Consider the following 17,144-nt stretch of genomic DNA (forward strand, 5'->3'; position numbering starts at 1 on the left):
TGAGTTTTTCAGCCGTTGCGATTCACAGAGCCGTTAATGAGCTGCAGCGGGGCGCGGGGGGGCTGCACTCTGATGTCTCCATCCAGCCTGTCCTCCCTCCGTGCTCCCAGCCACGGCACACAACTGCAGATGGAGACCCACAATCGGCTGCCCCCCCCGGCCCCCCCAGCCCTGCCAGCCCCCTAGATGGAAAGCCAGGGAGCGGAGGTGGCCGTGCCACGCGTGGGGCATCCCCAGCAGAGGCAGGACAGGCAGCGTTGAGCCTGCACCGCCGCCGGAGCCGCATGCACCTGGGAAGGTTTGTCTTACTTACAGGCCCTCAAAGGCTCTGCCTTCGGAATGATTATAAATGAGGAAATTACTTATTCTCCAGTGTAGCTCGGCTAATTAACAAGCATCATTAATACTCTTGTTACCATTCTTGGGCAGGGTGCTGTGGGCAGCCCGTCTCCAAGACCAGCCGCAGGGAACGGTGACCATGGGATGGTCCCTGCGGCACATGGGGTCCATCGTGGGGACTGGATACAAGGGACACCAGGAGGGTCTGGGATGTGTGGGGACAGAGGGGCCACACGCCCTGAGGAGCCCCGGGAAGGGAGAGGGGCTGAAGGCCCCCAAGGGGCGTGGGGACGGGCAGCGATGCCCGCGTTGGTGGCAGCAAGTGGCAGACGGAGCCATGGCAGCACCCAGGGAATGCGTCTGCCCTAAGAAGCCTCCGCCACTGGCTTCTCTCCTGGCTTCAAGGCTGGATGGCTGGGTCCCACGCCGCTCCTGCCGCCCTCACAATCGTGCTCCTGCTCCAACGAGGCCCCTAATTGCTGCATTTTAACCAAAGGATCCTGCAGCCTGTTACAAAAAGAAATGCCTCTCTCCTCCTGGGAGAGCTGCTACGGGGAGCGGGCACAGCAGCACGGGAGGGGGCTGCCTCCCGGGCCCTGGGATCGAGCCAGTGGGCAGCAGCAGGATGGACAGACGGACAGATGGACGGACAGACAGGCTCCCAGCCCCGGCTCTGCCTCCACAGGCTGAGCTATCACCTCCTGCTTGGGGAGGGAAGCTCGCAGCTGATCCAAATATTGCCGCTGCAGCGGGAAGAAGGAGTCAAAACAGCTGAGCAGCCCATCACCACAAGCCCAACCGGCTTTTGTGCTCAGCAGGTGCAGCAATTAAACAAGGCTGGGCCCCGCCACCGCCCCGGCAAGGCACCCGCAGCCTCCCACCACCACTGGCAGTGGCAGAGCAGGGCAATGGCACAGGATGGGGACATGCCACGGTGAAAGATGCTGGGTTCCACCCAGTACCAGCTCACCAAAGCCACGTAGGTGCCTGTGCCCTGGCCAGGGACCAGTCAGTCCTCCCAAGGGCATGCTAGGGATGGGGAAGGGGTTGGGAGTGATCCTGTGGGTCCGTGTCCCCATGTCACAGCAGGGATGGCCGCATGCAGAGGGCAGGAGAAGCCGCTGAGCTCGTTCTTCCCTCTCCAGGGTGGGCAGTGCGGGCAGGCGGCTGCCACGCAGGGCAGGGGAATAGGCTGGAGCACGGCTCATGGGCAGCCGGCTGTGGCCAAGAGCCGGAGCCGTGTCCCACCGAAGGCCACTTGCGCTGCAGAGCCCTCGGGAAATGGTGGATTTGTGCCACCGAACCGCAGACTCAAAAAGGGGGGTAAAAATCCAGCCCAGCTGAATTTTGTGCCATTTAACACCAGGGTAATTACCACCAGTGGGAACCTACCGCCCACACAATTATGTGCTAGGATAAACTGGAAGAGCATAATTACCATTACAAATAACTCACTTCTTGCCTTTATTGCATCCAAAGCCTGGAGAAACTCCCCAACGCCACCTTTCCTCTGATGTCTGCTGCCACCCTGTCTCTGCCCAGCACGAGGGTCAGCACATGGAGGAGAGGGGCTCACAGCCCCCCACACTGTGGGTCACGCTGAAATTCAGCCTCCTGCGTAATTCCCCATAGGGACACTTGGCAGAGGCGGTTCTGCTTCCTGAGGCCCAGGGCTGCGGGGACCCTGGGGCAGCGCTGGCAGAAGCCTGAACTCCCCTGGGACACCGTGGCACCCAGGGACCCCCAGATTTCCTCCAGCTCCAAGACCACCGGCGGGAAGGTGATGGGACAGCAAAACCCCACCGCAACACCTGGGTCCAGCAAACTGCCCACGCACAGGGGCAAGACTGGGGTTTCCAACATTTCCAGGTCAAACCCCAAGAGCTGGGGTTGTTCGCCCTGCACCCAGGGGGTCCCGGCGGCCTGTCCTTCCCAAGCAGCCCCCACCGCAGGCAGCGCGTGCTGGGGTCCCGGTGAAGCCCGTCGGTGGCACTTACCGCCCAGCACTCAGGGGGATGCTGTCCTCATGGCCCCAGCCAGCAGCTCCTCGGCGCTGGGTGTCCCGGCGGCAGCAGGCTCTGGGGGAGCGACACAAAGGGATGAAGCCCAGGGAGGAAGAGAGAGGGTGTTCCTCCCCAAAACCAGCCTGACCCAACTCGCCAGGTATTTTTCCAGCAGCCCAGCCTTCTCTCCTCCCCTGAGGCTGCCCCACACCAGCGCTGCCCGCACCAGCAGCGACGGGGATGGCTCCGCACAGCCACCAACACGTGTTTCGCACAGCTTAGCCCCAAAACCATCCCCAGCCCCATCCTGTTATGCAATTCCCTGCCAGCGGGCACCAGAGCCGGCCCAGTGGCCGCCTCGCCATCGACTTTGATTTGCTCCGGATCTGGCCATATGCTTCACAAAGCCTCCACCCGCCACCCTGGCTTTCCAGCTTGAGCAAAGGGATTTTTTTTTTTCCAGCTGCCAGCCCGGCAGAGGCACAAGCTCGGCCCGCTCTGCTTTGCAAATTAGCGTGAGGTTTTGCCAGCGTGGGTCCTGCTGGGGATCTTTACGGCTGGGGATGAAAGCAGGAGAGAACAAACACACAGCGTGAGCGCCCGGCACCGTGCGCAAGCTGGAGCCTGGGAAAAAAAAAATAATAAAGTGGTCTTCCCATGTAGGAGCTGAGCAAATTTGATCTACAGTCATCGGAAGAAAATAAATATGGAATACCGCCAGGTCATTTCCACCGCGCTTTTAATCTATTTACTTTTTCCCAACTCGTAAGCGAGGATTGTGGAAACTAATTGCTCTGTTATTTTATTAGGTTGTATTAGTAAAATTTACTCAGCCTCAAAAAAAAAGAGGGGCTTAGTAAGAGATCACCTAATTTAGTACGTAATTCTGCGCCAAGTCATTATTTTCTTAAAAGTTGAATTAGCTGAAAGCAGCTCACCGATGGTTCATTAGTTGTGTCAGGCAGGGAAGAGTGTCATTAGGGAGAGGTTTGTCACCCCGGTAGGTAAGGGCTGGCCAGGGGAAAGGGAAGGGAAAAGGGAAGGGGAACGGGAAGGGGAGCAAGCAGGGTGCAAAGATCACAGCAAACACCCTTGATGCAATCAGGAAATCAAAGCCAATTAGTGTTAATGGAAGAAAACTGAGCAGGCTGCAGGCGGGCACTGCCCGGAGAGGGCTGAGGGGCAGGAACCAACCGGGCACTGCTGGCAATAAGGGACGAGGCAAGATTTGTAAAAAGTCACAAAGGACAAACACCAGCTGAAGAACTGCAAATGTGAGCAGAGCAAGAAGTATTTACTGAGGCCACTGAGAGGGACTGGTGGCACCCAGCACGGATGGCCGGCAACCTGACAGAGCCGGGCTGGGGGGTCCTGGCACCCCAATGCCGGGGGGCATCTCCCCGGCTCAGCCTGCCCCAGCACGTCCCTCCTCCCCCAGCACGGGCGCTTGCCGGGCACCCAACCCACAGCCCAAGCCCAGCGCTGCCACCTCGCTCCGTGTGCTGGGAGGCTGAGGACAGGCCGTTTAACGGGAGGGGCAGGTTATTAAGCACATGATTAATTTTGGCACCAGCCCCGGCTGCCTGACAGCTCCTTCTCCAGGGCTGGGGAGGGCGAGCGCGAGAGGTGCTGCCTCTGCTGATGCAGCGGTTGGTGGGATGAAAAATCCTGCAATGCAGCACTGCTTCTTAATGAGCCATTTGTCTTTGAGTCTTCTTCACTCATTACCATGCCGGGAGAGGGATGGGAGTTGCCCCAAGTCCCCATCTGAGCAATTACTCCTGGAGAAGAGCGAGGAAATACGGCCATGACGCGCCCCAGCTGCCAGGGATCCCGGCACGGCCGCCAGCACTGGGACTCCCCGCCGCAACGCAGGTGCCTCTGGCCGCTGCCACCACGGGGGGAGCAGGACCCCCTGCCCCGCACAGCACACACCGCTCAGCACGGCCTGCCCGGAGACCCTGATCCCCAGAGCGGATTCCCCTGGGGCAAGAGCCACGCTCCTGCGGCAGGGCGTGTGAGGGAGCCAGAGCATCCCGGAGCTGCCGGGGCAAAGCCAGTGGAGATGGGAGCCTGGCGCTCCATCCCTGCAAAGCCCAAACCTGGATCTTGGCAGAAAACCCACTTCTTCATAAGCCCTGTACAAGCAGGGAGCAGCTGGGGCAGCAGCCAGAGCCCACACAGAAGCTGGCGGGGAAGGAAAGCAGTGGCACGGGGAAGGGGCCACACCAGCATCCCCGAGTGGGCACGGGCTGCAGAGGCGAGCTGCCCCCGAGGCACAGGCACCTCCAGCCCCCTTGGTGCTGCAGCGATGCTCATCCTGCCCACGGGAGCCGGGACACAGCACAGGGGAACTGACTGTCAGAGGTGGAACCCCATGGCCAGAGCAGCAGGACCACAGCCAACTAACTGAGTCAGGAGCCCATCCTGGAGGGACCCCCCAGCCAGGCAGGGCCTTGGAGACCCCAGCCTCCACCAGCTGGCGCAGAGTTCATGGGTGCTGCCCTGCATGGATGAGCACCCATCACCAGTTACACGCACAGACAGCTTCCTTCTCAAGGACGCAGTCAACACCTGCCCGCGCTGCCTGGGCCCAGCAGCAGCCAGCACACTCCCCCAGTGCCCCTCCAGTGCAGGGTGGAAAGGGGCGACGTGCAGGTGACCCCAGGGAGCCTGGTGGGACAGAGCTGACGCGAGACCAACACACCTGATGTTCACTTGCAGGAAAGGGAAGGGATGAGCGGGGGCAACCCCTGTGCCACACTCGCCCTGGGTGCTCTGCCCGTGTCCCCGCCAGACACCTTGTTCCAGTGCCCAGCACAGCCCCAGGCGGGCGGTGGGCTCCAGCCATCCCCCCAGAGTTAGACTTGCCCTGCCAGAGGACCCTTTCCAGGCATCTGGGGGCCATGGCAGCCCCCCAGGCACTGCTGGCTGTGCCAGGGGCCCTGGCTAGCACTGGTGCCAGATGTCCCGTTTCCTCACCCACTCCCCTGGGCTGTGCCATTTTGCCCTCTCCTCCCACATGCAGCCCACTCTGTTGGCAGGATGGGCCACGCTGCCTGGGCTTAAAAAGCCACTTATCTCCCTGGCCACACGATGTAACGACTTAAGCCAGGGATCACTCCAAAGCTGCTTTGGTGAGCTCGGGGCGGCACGGCATTAGCACCGACTGCGGCAGCAGCGACGATCTCTGGCCGCCCCCTGCCCGTCCCCACCAGGCCCCTGGGCAGGCTGGTCCTTCCATCCCCAGCTCCGTTCCCCTCGGGCGTTCGGCCATGCCAGGGCTCTCACCTGCCACTGCCATTTCTCTGCACCCCACGTTCCCCAGCACGTGGCACTCTGCTCCACCCTCAAACAACACCCATCCCAACCATTTCCCCTTGCAACACCATACCATCCCACGGCTCTTCCCGCAACGGGGCCACAGGGACCAAGGTTTCCAGCAAGCCCGACCTGGGAATGGTGATGAAGCAGAGGTGGCAGGGATGCTCCAGGCCACCATGTACCATTCCCAGGCTGCATCCCACACGTGGGGCTCCTCGAGGCCAGGGATGGGCACAGCGAGCCTGAGGCACAGCGCAGCCCAGCTCACCAGCGGAGGACCCGAACTGCCACTTTAATGGATGGGCTTAATTTGCAAAGCTGATGAAAACCTAAATATTTAAATACATAATTCTGCACAATGCTCTTAGCGCGGGCCCGGTGCAGGGACAGAGCAAAGGGAGGGATATAGCTGGCAAACTGGGAGCATGGCAGGCATGGGGGGCATGGTGGCAGGACCACACTGGTCATCCAGGCACCAGCATATCCATCATGCACAGTGTGGGGACAGCGCGCATCCTCAGCCCTGCAGCAGGCAGCACAGGCAGGGTGGGTGCCATGGGGTGCTCTGCCGCAGGGTGCTCACCATGAGCACCAGGGTCCCACTCTGCCACCAGCCTCCAAAGCATCTCACAGGGAGATGCAGGAAAAGGGGAGCATGGTCTGAGCTGGGGAGCTGTGAAGGGCAGCGGGATGGGCCCCCGTGGAGATTACACCACCGATATTCCTGCTACAAGAGCTTAGAGAGAGAAGAGATTTACAGGATTTACCAGCAATACAAATTGAATATTTAATTTTAGCTGCAAGGGAGGCGCGGGGGCTCAGCCCAGGAGCACGTGGAGGTGTGCAGGCGGTGGGCTCAGGGGCTGCCCTGCCTCCTGGGGTGGTGCTTCCAGCTCTCAGGGGAAAACCCATGCCAGGGCTGGCACCAGGGGCTGGGGGGACCAGGCAGCCCCATGCCAGTGGCACAGGGCACCCTCTGCCCAACCTGCCCCTAATCCCACCAGTCGCTCAATGGCTGCCAACTGTGCAACAGCCTCTGCCACCACATGGGAGCTCCTGCAGGATCATCCCTGGATGAACCACATGTGTGGCCCCAGCATCAGGGATGCTCCTGGGGGCTCAGGAGGGGCCCTGGCCCCTACATGCTGCAACAAGGCTCTGCCTGGATGAGGATGCCCCTGGATGAGGCTGTTTGCCAGACAGGGCATGGACTGTGCCAGGGAACGGGGATGGAGACAGCAGGAAGGGATGCAGGAGCTGAGTACCCTCCGGGACAGGGTGCAGAAACCCCAAAGGGGACCTAGCCACCCCCTCCAAGGCCAGAGCAGGGGCAGGGACCACGCAGCAAGAGCGCCCCACCAGCCGCGGGGATGGGGGCTCTGCCAGCTGTCCCCAAGCCCCAGCACGGGGGTCCCCATGGTGCCACCGAGCTACGTGCCCATCCTGCCTCACCACACCATGGCCCGGCACGCAGCGCTGGTGCGGGCGCTGCCACGGGGCGGACTGGGGGAGGATGGCAGAAGATGAATGAGGGAGTCGGGAGGCTAATGGCATTGTCTGGAAAGTAGGTCGTGTGCTGAGCAAAAAGATATTTATATCAAAGCTTGTTCCCCCGCAGAAGCTCCCGAGCTGGGCACAGGCAGCACCACCAGCCCGTGGCCATGGCCACAGCACCCCGTGACCCCATGTGCCCCCACAGGACCCCCTGCCCGACCCCCACCCAGCTCTGCCATCCTGGGTACACACACGCCATCAGCCCCAGGGCTGCCCCGCTGGTGGGGCGGCGGTGCCAGAGACAGTTATCTCGACAGAGCCAAAGCCGCGGCAGCTCTCTGTCTTTTGCTGACCTGGCTGCAGGCACCGGGCAATGAATGGCACCGGGTTATTTTTATTTAATATAACCATTGCCAAGGTGTAATACCGCCAGGGACACTCCCCAGATGGGCACAGTCAGCCTGCACTAGGATGGTCACAGCGGGTCCTGCCCTAGCCCTGTGCCAGCTACGGCACCACGGCCCCTCTCCACACACCCAGCCCTGGCACCGGCACCAGCCACGCTCCTGCGTCACCACTGTCCTGAGCTTCAGCCAGGTCTCAGCCTTGTTGCAAAGCTCAGCCAACTCCTTTCCTGCTGGGGGGGAGACCCATGCTCCTCACCCTCTCCCTCACACCTCCGACCATCCCAGAAAAGCCCACAGATAGTCCGCGCAAGCCCAGAGAGTGCTGGGATCTAACAAGATGTTTTGCCCCCTCCAGCCACGCTGCCCCAGTGGCTATGGACACCACCCAGCCAGCAGCCATACGGCCATCCAGCCCCACTCTCCTGTCCCCATCCCTGTCCTCATCCCCATCCCACACCCGGGCAGCCTTGGATCCAGCACGGGAGCAGGTTCATTTCCCGTAATAGCTGTGTCGGCTGAATTTACAGCCTTGCTCTGAGTTATTAATAATAATGGCCTCACTCTTAAGTAGGGCTTTTCATCTGCCTCAGAGCCCTTTCCAGAGGACATCTGCAGCATTATCACCATTTTATTCTCATTTCAACGGGCAGGAGTGTGAGACGGAGAAGGGACCGCCATGCCTGCTGCTGGGCAGCCAAGCCCAGGGGTGCAGCATATGGCCCCGCGGGGGTCCCAGCCACAAAAACCCCTGGGGGGGCTGGAATGCCCTGGCCCAGTGGGAGGAGGCAGCCACGGTGCTGGGGCTCGTGCCGGCCATGCTGCGGTGATTTACACCGGCGCTGAGCCTGGGCCCCGCCACGCGGATAAATCCACTTCAGGCAGCAATAAACCAGCATCATCACATCGGTAATCCGCAGTGCTCCCACCGTGGTGAAAAATTGAGGGGCAAGGCACTACCACCGCTGCTGACATGCTTGTGCCAATAAATCCCAGCCCTGTGTCAGCAGGGGCACGGGGAGGTCTCCGGGGTGGAAACCCCTGGCGGACCTGTGGTCGGAGAGGTGAGAGCCACTGGGCACCCATGGGAGATGCCAGCAAGGGAGACCCAAGCACAGGGCACGAGCCTGGGGATGGCCCCAGCACACAGGACCTGCAGCAGCCACGTGGGACCAGGGACATCCCCGAACCACCCCCCACGCATCCCACAGCAATGCCCACCCGCCGCGGGCAGCGCCGACGTCTCCATGCTGTGCGCCACAGCGGGGCTCTGTGGGCAGATTTATTTCTCTGTTAAAGCACTTTGATCTGAAGTTATTTTTTGTTTACTAGCAACAAGGTATTGTAAATACATCTTTGCTGATAATTATAGAGTCTGGGCGCACACCTTAATCTCCATAAAATATCAGATGTTACAATTTGCCTGATTTAATGAGATTGGAGGCTGATAAGCCGCTGAGGTAAGCTGTAAACCTGGGGGGGAGGAGGGAAATGATTGCAAATGTGCTAAAACGCCTTCATCATCCTCCTCCTCCTAGCACTGCCACGTGCACAGGCCGAGAGCATATGCCCAGCCCCTAGCCCCCTGCCCAGCTCCCAAGGTGGGTCAGGGCTGTGCTGCAGCAGCTTCACGCAGGGATGGGCATTTAGGGCAAACTGAGCCTTTTATACAATTTACCTCATTAAAACTCCAAGAGCTGAGAGCAGCACCGAGGCCTCACCGAGCTGCCCGCGGGGCTGCAGCCGGGGGCTCTGCCTGGGCACGTTCTGCACCCCGTGCCACGCCAGGGAGGGCAGGCAGCACGGTACCGGGGCCCCAGTGCCAGGCTGGGGCGCAGGCAGGCACATGTGCACGCTCCAGTGCTGGCAGCGTGCACGGCCGCGTGCCGGCGGAGGTGTGAGGACGGGGTCCCCAGGGGGTGCAGGGGCACAGCTGTGCTGCTCAGGGAGGTGCGCACGCTGGCAGCCCGCACCGTGCAGGGATGCATGCGTGTGCATGCGTGTGCATGCGTGTGCAGCCCTGCCTGGCACCACCGGCCACGCCAAGGATGAGTTGGGGCTGGGGGGGGTCCATGCAGGCAGGGAGGGGGCCTGGCCTGCAGGGAGCTGCACACCCAACGCCTGCGTATGCACAGCCATGCCCTCGCCGTGTCTCTCCCCAGACGTGGGAGTCTGTGTGGTCCGAGGTGTCTGGGGTGGGGGTCCCCATCCCACAGTGATGGGGGGGCCCTGCCTGGAAAGCAGGAGGCTCCTCCCGGTCACGAACACCACCGTTTCCACAGCAACCTTAAAGGCCTACAGCTGCCATCTCTACTAACAAACCTGCGCTGGTAGCGTTCCCGGGGGATGCCGAGCCCCATCCCAGTGCTCATCACCCCAGCCTCGGAGCAGGGCACCCTCTCCCCACACCTGCCAGCCCCCAACCCATCTCTTCTGGCTGGCATCAGGGCTCACCTCCAACCCCCTTCCCTGCACCAAGACCCCCAAAAGACGCAGACCTCTTGCACCAAGAGGGATGGGCACCCCCAAACCATCCCTGCTCCAGCCCGGACAGGCAGGAGGAGCCGGTGGTGACCTACAAATGTCAGGCTGATGGGTTAATTAATTTCCCTCTTCCTCAGGCCGTTATCAGATGGAATAAGACGTCACCTGAGACTGTTAATTGGGCTAATTATTCCAGTTTCAGATTTTAAGTAATTAGTTACTGTTGTCTCCAGTCTTACTTCCACAGTTTTCTAAAAAGGTCAGGTGGTTCCCAGCTCCTGAGACCCATGAGATGGGGTGGAGGGGCTGCGGCGGGGGCTCAAACACACAGAGACCCCTGCACCAGCTGGGGACACTGGGGACAGCACGGTGGGAACCTGCCTCATCGTGCTCACCCTGGAGCTGGCAGGAGAGGGACGTCTCCGCCTTGATGGCAACGGAAGGAAACCAAGAGAGAGAATAGGAGATGAAAGCGCAGGGTGAAGGATGGGGGCCAGGAGGAGCCCTCCCCAGCCCCCTCCTCCCTCCCTCCACCGCAACTGTGACGCCTGCTTCAGGCTGAGCTCCCCCCGCCAGACTGAGCCACTGTCACCCCCGCAGCGGTGCCCAGGTCCCCCGGGTACCTAATTCCTCCTTGTTTGAGGTTAGACTCCCCAAGGGGGAAATCTCAGCCTGGCGTTTTCAGCGAGTGCAATTTTCCCGCGGGGTTTCCCAGCGGTTGGGCACAGAGACACACCGCGGCGGCGCAGGATGCCAGGCAGGAGCGCAGGCAGGAGCGCGGGCAGGAGCGCGGGCACACCGGCAGCACCCGCCCCGCCAAGGGTCATGGTGGCCAAAACCATAAAGCGATACCTGGTGCCCGTGGGGTCCCCACAGGGACCACCCGACATCCCGTGCGGGGCATCGGCAGCGGGGTGGGTGCCTGCCCAGGTGGCACGTGCCAGGCAGAGAGACAAGCAGAACCAGCTCAGCCCCCAGCCTCATCCTCTCAAGGAACACCGTGCTTTCTCACAGCCTCATCCCCCGCTATTAATAGCCTTCACTAGCCTCCTCGGGAGCCATTTGCATATTTGATTGCAACTCTGAGGCGGGGCAGGGCCCTTCAATCAGCCGCTCCCGCAGTCTCATTTGCATGGTTTGACATTTTGTTCTGGGAGCGCTGACACCGGTGCTGTGGTGGGGGCCACGGCTCGGGCGGGGGAGGTGGGCACGGTGTCCCCAGGCAGCGGTGCTGGCCCGGGCACGCCACATGGGCCACTCTGCGCGCACCTGGGTGCTGCGAGCAGAGCCGGCAGCACCTCCTCTGCCTGCCCCAAATCTGGCAGGGCGTGACGGAGCCTTGGTGGCCCATGTCCCCAGGTGCCCTGCTCTGCCCTGCCCCACTCGCCGGCCCGGCTGGCGGTGCCCTGTCCCTGTCCGACCTGTGCAGCGGGACCATGAGCCGTGCCCAGCCTGGCAGGCAGGGCGGGGGGTGGCGGGCACGGCCGGGGGGTGGCTGCCCGTCCTGCCAGCCCTGTCTGGAGCTGCTGCACATCAAAGGCCAGCGTCGGGCCGGGATGTCCCCGGGGAGGGGGGGACCCCGAGCCCCAGCGCACCCATTGGCATCCCCAGGGGAGCTGGGGGGGACGCGCTGCCGGGTCCCGGCTGGCCACGCAGCGTGGGGCGATCAGCACCGCGGACAGCGCCCGGCCGCCACCGCCACGGCCACCACCACGGCCACCACTGCCACAGCCACCATGGCCACCACAGCCACCACCACGGCCACCATGGCCACCACTGCCACCACGGCCACCACGGCCACCACTGCCACAGCCATGGCCACCATGCCCACAACTGCCACAGCCACCATGGCCACCACAGCCACCACCACAGCCACCATGGCCACCGCTGCCACAGCCACCATGGCCACCACTGCCACCACCACGGCCACCATGGCCACCACCATGGCCACCACTGCCACAGTCACCATGGCCACCACTGCCACCACCATGGACACCATGGCCACCATGGCCACTATGGCCACCACTGCCATAGCCATCATGGCCACCACAGCCACCACGACCACTACGGCCACCACTGCCACAGCCACTATGGGCACCACAGCCACCACTGCCACCACAGGCAGCCACCCTGCAGCCCTGCCGCCAGCCCCTCTTGCAGCCCCAGGCCAGGGCCGCACCAGGCAGCAGCAGGAGGAGCTGGGCGGCTCCAGCGCCCAGGGCAGACATGGCCAGGAGCTGTGTTCCGGGACAGCCTTGCTTCCCCCCCAGCTCTTGGCATCACTCAGCAGGAAAAAACAGCCCAGGGTGAGGCGTGGGATTGAGCCTGAGGATGATGGGGATCGGAGGAGGGCTCTGCTACTTCCCTCCCTCCTGCCTCAGTTTCCCCTCTAATAAAACCCACCAGAGAGTACAGGTTTGTCTCATGGAGAGGCAAGGTGGTGGGGGAAAACCAGGGAGAGGTACGGGGGGACCGAACTGCCAGCGTGATCATGCCAAGGAGCAAACCAAAGACAGGCAGGGCTCACAGCACAGATGTTGGCACCAGCTGTGCCACTCCCCGGCAGCAGAGCCATCTGGCAGGCAGGCAGACCCGGGGGTCCCCAGCTCCATCCACGGGCCAACACACAGACACCACAGAGGGGACCCTGCCCCACTCCAGGACACGCTTGGCCTGGCCGTCCTGGGACTCAGCTCCCTGGAAAGCCACGGGCAGGCAAATCAACACCGACCCCGGGGGGGGCTCGGGGGAGGCCAGCATGTCTCCCCAGCTCTGAGCACGCAGCAAAGCCTCCCCCCTACACGGCCCGCTCCCCCCTTGCCCCGCAGCCAGCCACAGACCTCAGTGCTGCACAGCTCAGGGAGCGCTGGGCCTGGGGCAAGGGGGTCTCACCCCCCTCATCCTGAGCAAATACCTGCGCTGAGACCCCCGTGTCCCCAGGGCTGAGCGCACCACGTCCCCAAGCTCAGGCACAGCCCAGGCTGCCACCCACAGCATGCACAGCCCCAGCGCACACAGCCCCCAGCCCCAGTGTGCACAGCCCCTGGCCCCCAGTCCCGGCACACCCCCCACAACACGCACAGCCCCCCACCCCAGCAGACACGGCCCCCAGCCCAGCACAGGGCTGCAGGGAAAGGCAGGAGAGATCTCTGGGCTGGGAACTCCCCATCCCGGCCGGGCAAGCTTCAAGGCTGTGCCGGGGCTTGTCTGGGCGAGGGCTGGCTGGGAGCCATACGCTGCACACCGAGACGAGGGGGTGGCTGCCAGGGAGGAGGATTCGGCCAGGAAAGGGTTAGAAAAGGCTCCGAGGGGCTGCAGGCTACCGGCGCGGGGGGGGGGGGGGGCCTCCCGCTCTGCCCGGGCTGGGGGCTGGGGGCACTGGGCTGCACCTCTGTGAACAAAGCAGGGCTGCCCCGGGAGAGGGGGTCTACAAGGCATGGACCCCCCTGCACAGAGCCAGACCCACTCCCCTCCCACCCAGCAGCCCCTTCTCCTGCGCCCACCGCCCCACTCACCCTGCCACCACTGCTAAGCCATGAAGTTGCCCGCCCGGGCTCGGCAGGAGCCGAAGGATGGAAGCGGCACGGCGGCTGGATTCGCTCTCTTCCTCCACAATCCCTGTGGGCTGCCCATGCCGCGGCCAGGCCGTGCAGCGAGCGGCCACCAGCCCAGCAGGAGGTGGCCCCGGGGTCACGGCCACCCACGGCGGCGCGGCGGTGGCCACGCTCCGACACCGGCACCTTCCAGCAAGCGCAAGGCGGTGGCGGAGCCGTCGCCCCCGCACGTTGGGGACACACCCACGCACGCTCCCCGGCGCGCTCCGGCCACCCCCGCGCACCGCCACGCACCCCCGGGAAGGGGCTGCCCACGCCAGCAGCGCCCGCACGCCCACGCAGCACCCCGTACGCACCGCCCTGCTGCATCGCCACGCACAGGGATGGACGGACACGCAGCCACGCACGCCGGGATGGACGCACAGCCCTGCATGTTGGGACAGACATGCAGCCATGCATGCCAGGATGGACACACAGCCCCGCATGCTGGGACAGACACACAGCCCCACACGCCAGGATGGACGCACAGCCGTGCATGCTGGGACAGACACACAGCCCCACACGCCAGGATGGACACGCAGCCCTGCATGCTGGGACAGACACACAGCCCCACACGCCAGGATGGACACGCAGCCCCGCATGCTGGGACAGACACACAGCCCCACACGCCAGGATGGACACACAGCCGTGCATGCTGGGACAGACACACAGCCCCACACGCCAGGATGGACACGCAGCCCCGCACACTGGGATGGATACATGGATACGCAGCCCCACATGCCAGGATGGACACACAGCCACCCCACACCGCTGCTGCATCCCTGTGCATCTGGATGGCCCCACAGCCACGTGCACCCCGCTGCTCCCACCCCACAGATCCCCATGCACCTCTGCACCCCGCAGGACCTGCGTGCAGCCCTCACTCTGCCGGCTCCCTGCGTGCCCGCACCCCCAACACCCACCAGCACCCACTGCAGCTCCTCCACCATGGGGATGTCCCCAGCTGCCCCCACCCAGAGGACATGGGGGAGCCCAGAGAGACACATGCCCTGACATGAAACACTGAGACACCCTCAGCTCAGGTGCACCAAAGGCACCCAGGGCGCATCCACCTCCACGGGGTCTCGCCCCGACCCACCAGCTGGGCACACCAACCCAGCCGAGCTGCACCACCACGGCAGGAACAGCCACATCAAGACATGCAGCATCTCCCCACTAACAACCAGCTCACCATCTCCAAACCACTGGGCCCAGAGCCCCCAGTGCGACCACAGCTCTTCCACCCCTGGGGGAGATGGGGAGGGGGTGCCTTGGGCCAAGGCCACAGCACTGGGGATAGGACACCAGCAGGTCCCCCACTGGGCATCACGTCGGGATTCAGTACCTTCAGCTTTCGCAGTCCTCGCTCCAAAGCGGCACCCCCACACGCCCACGGACAGGCTGTTCTCCCGCTCCGCTCTGCCCACCAAAAACTTCAGCTAATTTCCAGCCCAAATGGCTCCCGGCCCTGCTGAGGGGAGAGGACCAGGCAGGCAGTGAGGCTCCTGCCACCGCCTGTCCTCCGAAGCTGCCAGTTTAAGGCCAAACAGACCCTCAGTGAAACACCGAGTGCTGGCAACCACGCCGCAAACATCTGTTCTTCCAACAGCATCATGATTCACAGGCTATTAATTGGGGCTTGGCAGCGCTGGGAAGTGTTTGCATCCCCTGGCTTCACTCAGAGCCACAACTCGCTGCCGACAAGGCCTGGGTGCCGGGGAAGGAGCCAAACCCAGCAATACACCGGCCGCAGTGGAGCCGCACCGGGACGGGCACGGTGCCCAGCTCCCGCACCAGCCGCCCGGTCCCCCAGGAGCAAGGCAGAACAAGCCCCAGGAAAACAGCAGCAGCAGCGCTCGGTGCTTGCCAGGAGCAGCCAGCATGGCACCACCAGCACGGCAGCCCCAGCACCCAGCGGAGCGGGGCTGCAGCACGGATGCCGCCTGCCCGGGCTCCCACTCAGCCGTGCACGGCGGGGTCCGTGGGTGCTGGTGAGTTCACCCCCAGCGCCGTGTTTCTGTAGGGTCTCCCCAGGGCACCGGCATCACCTGCCGCCACGGCATCGAGGGGAAGCGCAGAGCAGCACCCTGCTCCGGCAGCACCAGACAAAGGCTGTGAGAAGCCTCCTCCACCGACAGCCAAGAGAAATCTGAATTCAGAAGCTGATCAGAAACCATGTCATGGCTCCTTCCCACTCCAGCATTTGGGGAGGAGTGAGCTGGGGGGGGGGGGGGCGCGATGTGAGAAATCTAATTAGGATTGAGGGCAGGTTGTAGAGGTGCTGCCATGGGAGCTGCAGGAGCACAGCTGCTGCAGGAGGGGGACACCAGCTGCCCGCAGCACCCCCAGCCCCATGGAAACAGGGAAAGTACAAATTAATTCTCCTTAATCTGACGGGCACTTGCTCTGCTGCCACATGCCGCTGCCACGGCTGGCAGAGAGCAGCCCGGGCCCCCCGCGGCTTGGCTCGCGTGCCCATGGCAGCCATGCCCTCTGTGTCCCCCCACGGCCAGCGCCGTACGGCCCTGGGATGAACCGCCGGGCAGGGCAGGGACAGCAGAAGGGGCTCGATCCTGCCCAGCCTGGGGGAGGTGAGTGAGGGGTGCTGAGCTCAGAGCCTGGCCTCCTCCTTGTCTCCTGGGGCGGCCTCCCCATGCTGCTGCTCATAAGGGAACTGGGCATCCCAGGGCCATCAAGAGGGCCACCATCCCACGGCCACTTTGGCAGCCCAGGCTGTACACCCAGGGGTGCCGGAGCCCCGAGGCCACGCTGAAGGGCACTACGCAGGGTTGGCACGTCCCCCTCCCCTTGTCCTCCACTGGCACTGGCCATGCCCCATGCCACCTGCACCGCGGGGATGCCCTCCCTGATGTGAGGGATACAGGCTGCCACCTCCATCCACCCCATGACCGGGATGTCTGCCAGGACACATCCACCCGTGCACCCCCGGCCCTCCCGGCGAGTCCCCCAGCTGCCGGCACGTCTCGCCTGCTATTCTTAGCTCTCCAGCGCTGCACTCTCCCGGCAATGGCACCGTATATTACTATTATTGCCGGCTGCCAACGTCTTGAAGCAAGCAGCCAGGATCTTGGTGGGGCTTCCACACCCCTGGTGACCTGTCGTTCAGTCCCTGCCGTGCTCTGGTCTTCAACAGGCTATTTCAGGAAATCCAATTTGGTGGGCAGAAGGAACACAAGCCACACATTCAGCTCCTGAGCTGGATCCAGGCTCCTCGCGTCGCCGCTCAGATCCAGATTTTAGCTTCGCCCGTGATGGCAATAAGGGCCAAGAGTCACCTTTGGCTCCAGATCCAAATTTCTAGCTGGGTGGGATCCAGGGTTTTGGATCAGCTTGTCAGAGAGACACAAGTGTCTGCAAAACCTGGATCTGGAGCTCCAGCCCCAGCCGCAGCAGCAGCACCTGGGCATGAGACCCCAGCTCAGGGCCTGATCCTGCCTGCATGGGTGGGCAGACCTGTGGAGACTCACACCAGCGCAGCCACC

The 17,144-nt window shown here is 63.1% G+C and overlaps 1 protein-coding gene across 3 annotated transcripts in view; it reads right to left on the reverse strand.

Annotated features, from left to right (window-relative positions):
* DLGAP3 (DLG associated protein 3) overlaps positions 1–17,144 on the reverse strand; it is a 28,447-nt gene that overhangs the window by 9,309 nt on the left and 1,994 nt on the right. Inside the window, exons 1-2 of one of the 3 annotated variants that reach the window (XM_037381791.1) lie at positions 13,564–13,866; positions 2,337–2,417 (exon numbers count right to left, since the gene is read on the reverse strand). The gene's annotated coding sequence lies outside the window, so the exon portion shown is untranslated. Of the gene's footprint in view, positions 1–2,336; positions 2,418–13,563; positions 13,867–17,144 lie in introns of those variants that run through there. The other 2 variants (XM_037381789.1, XM_037381790.1) reach the window with 2 other exon arrangements.

Source organism: Falco rusticolus, chromosome 3 (assembly GCF_015220075.1).
Source record: "Falco rusticolus isolate bFalRus1 chromosome 3, bFalRus1.pri, whole genome shotgun sequence".
In the NCBI taxonomy this organism is placed as follows: Eukaryota; Metazoa; Chordata; class Aves; order Falconiformes; family Falconidae; genus Falco; species Falco rusticolus.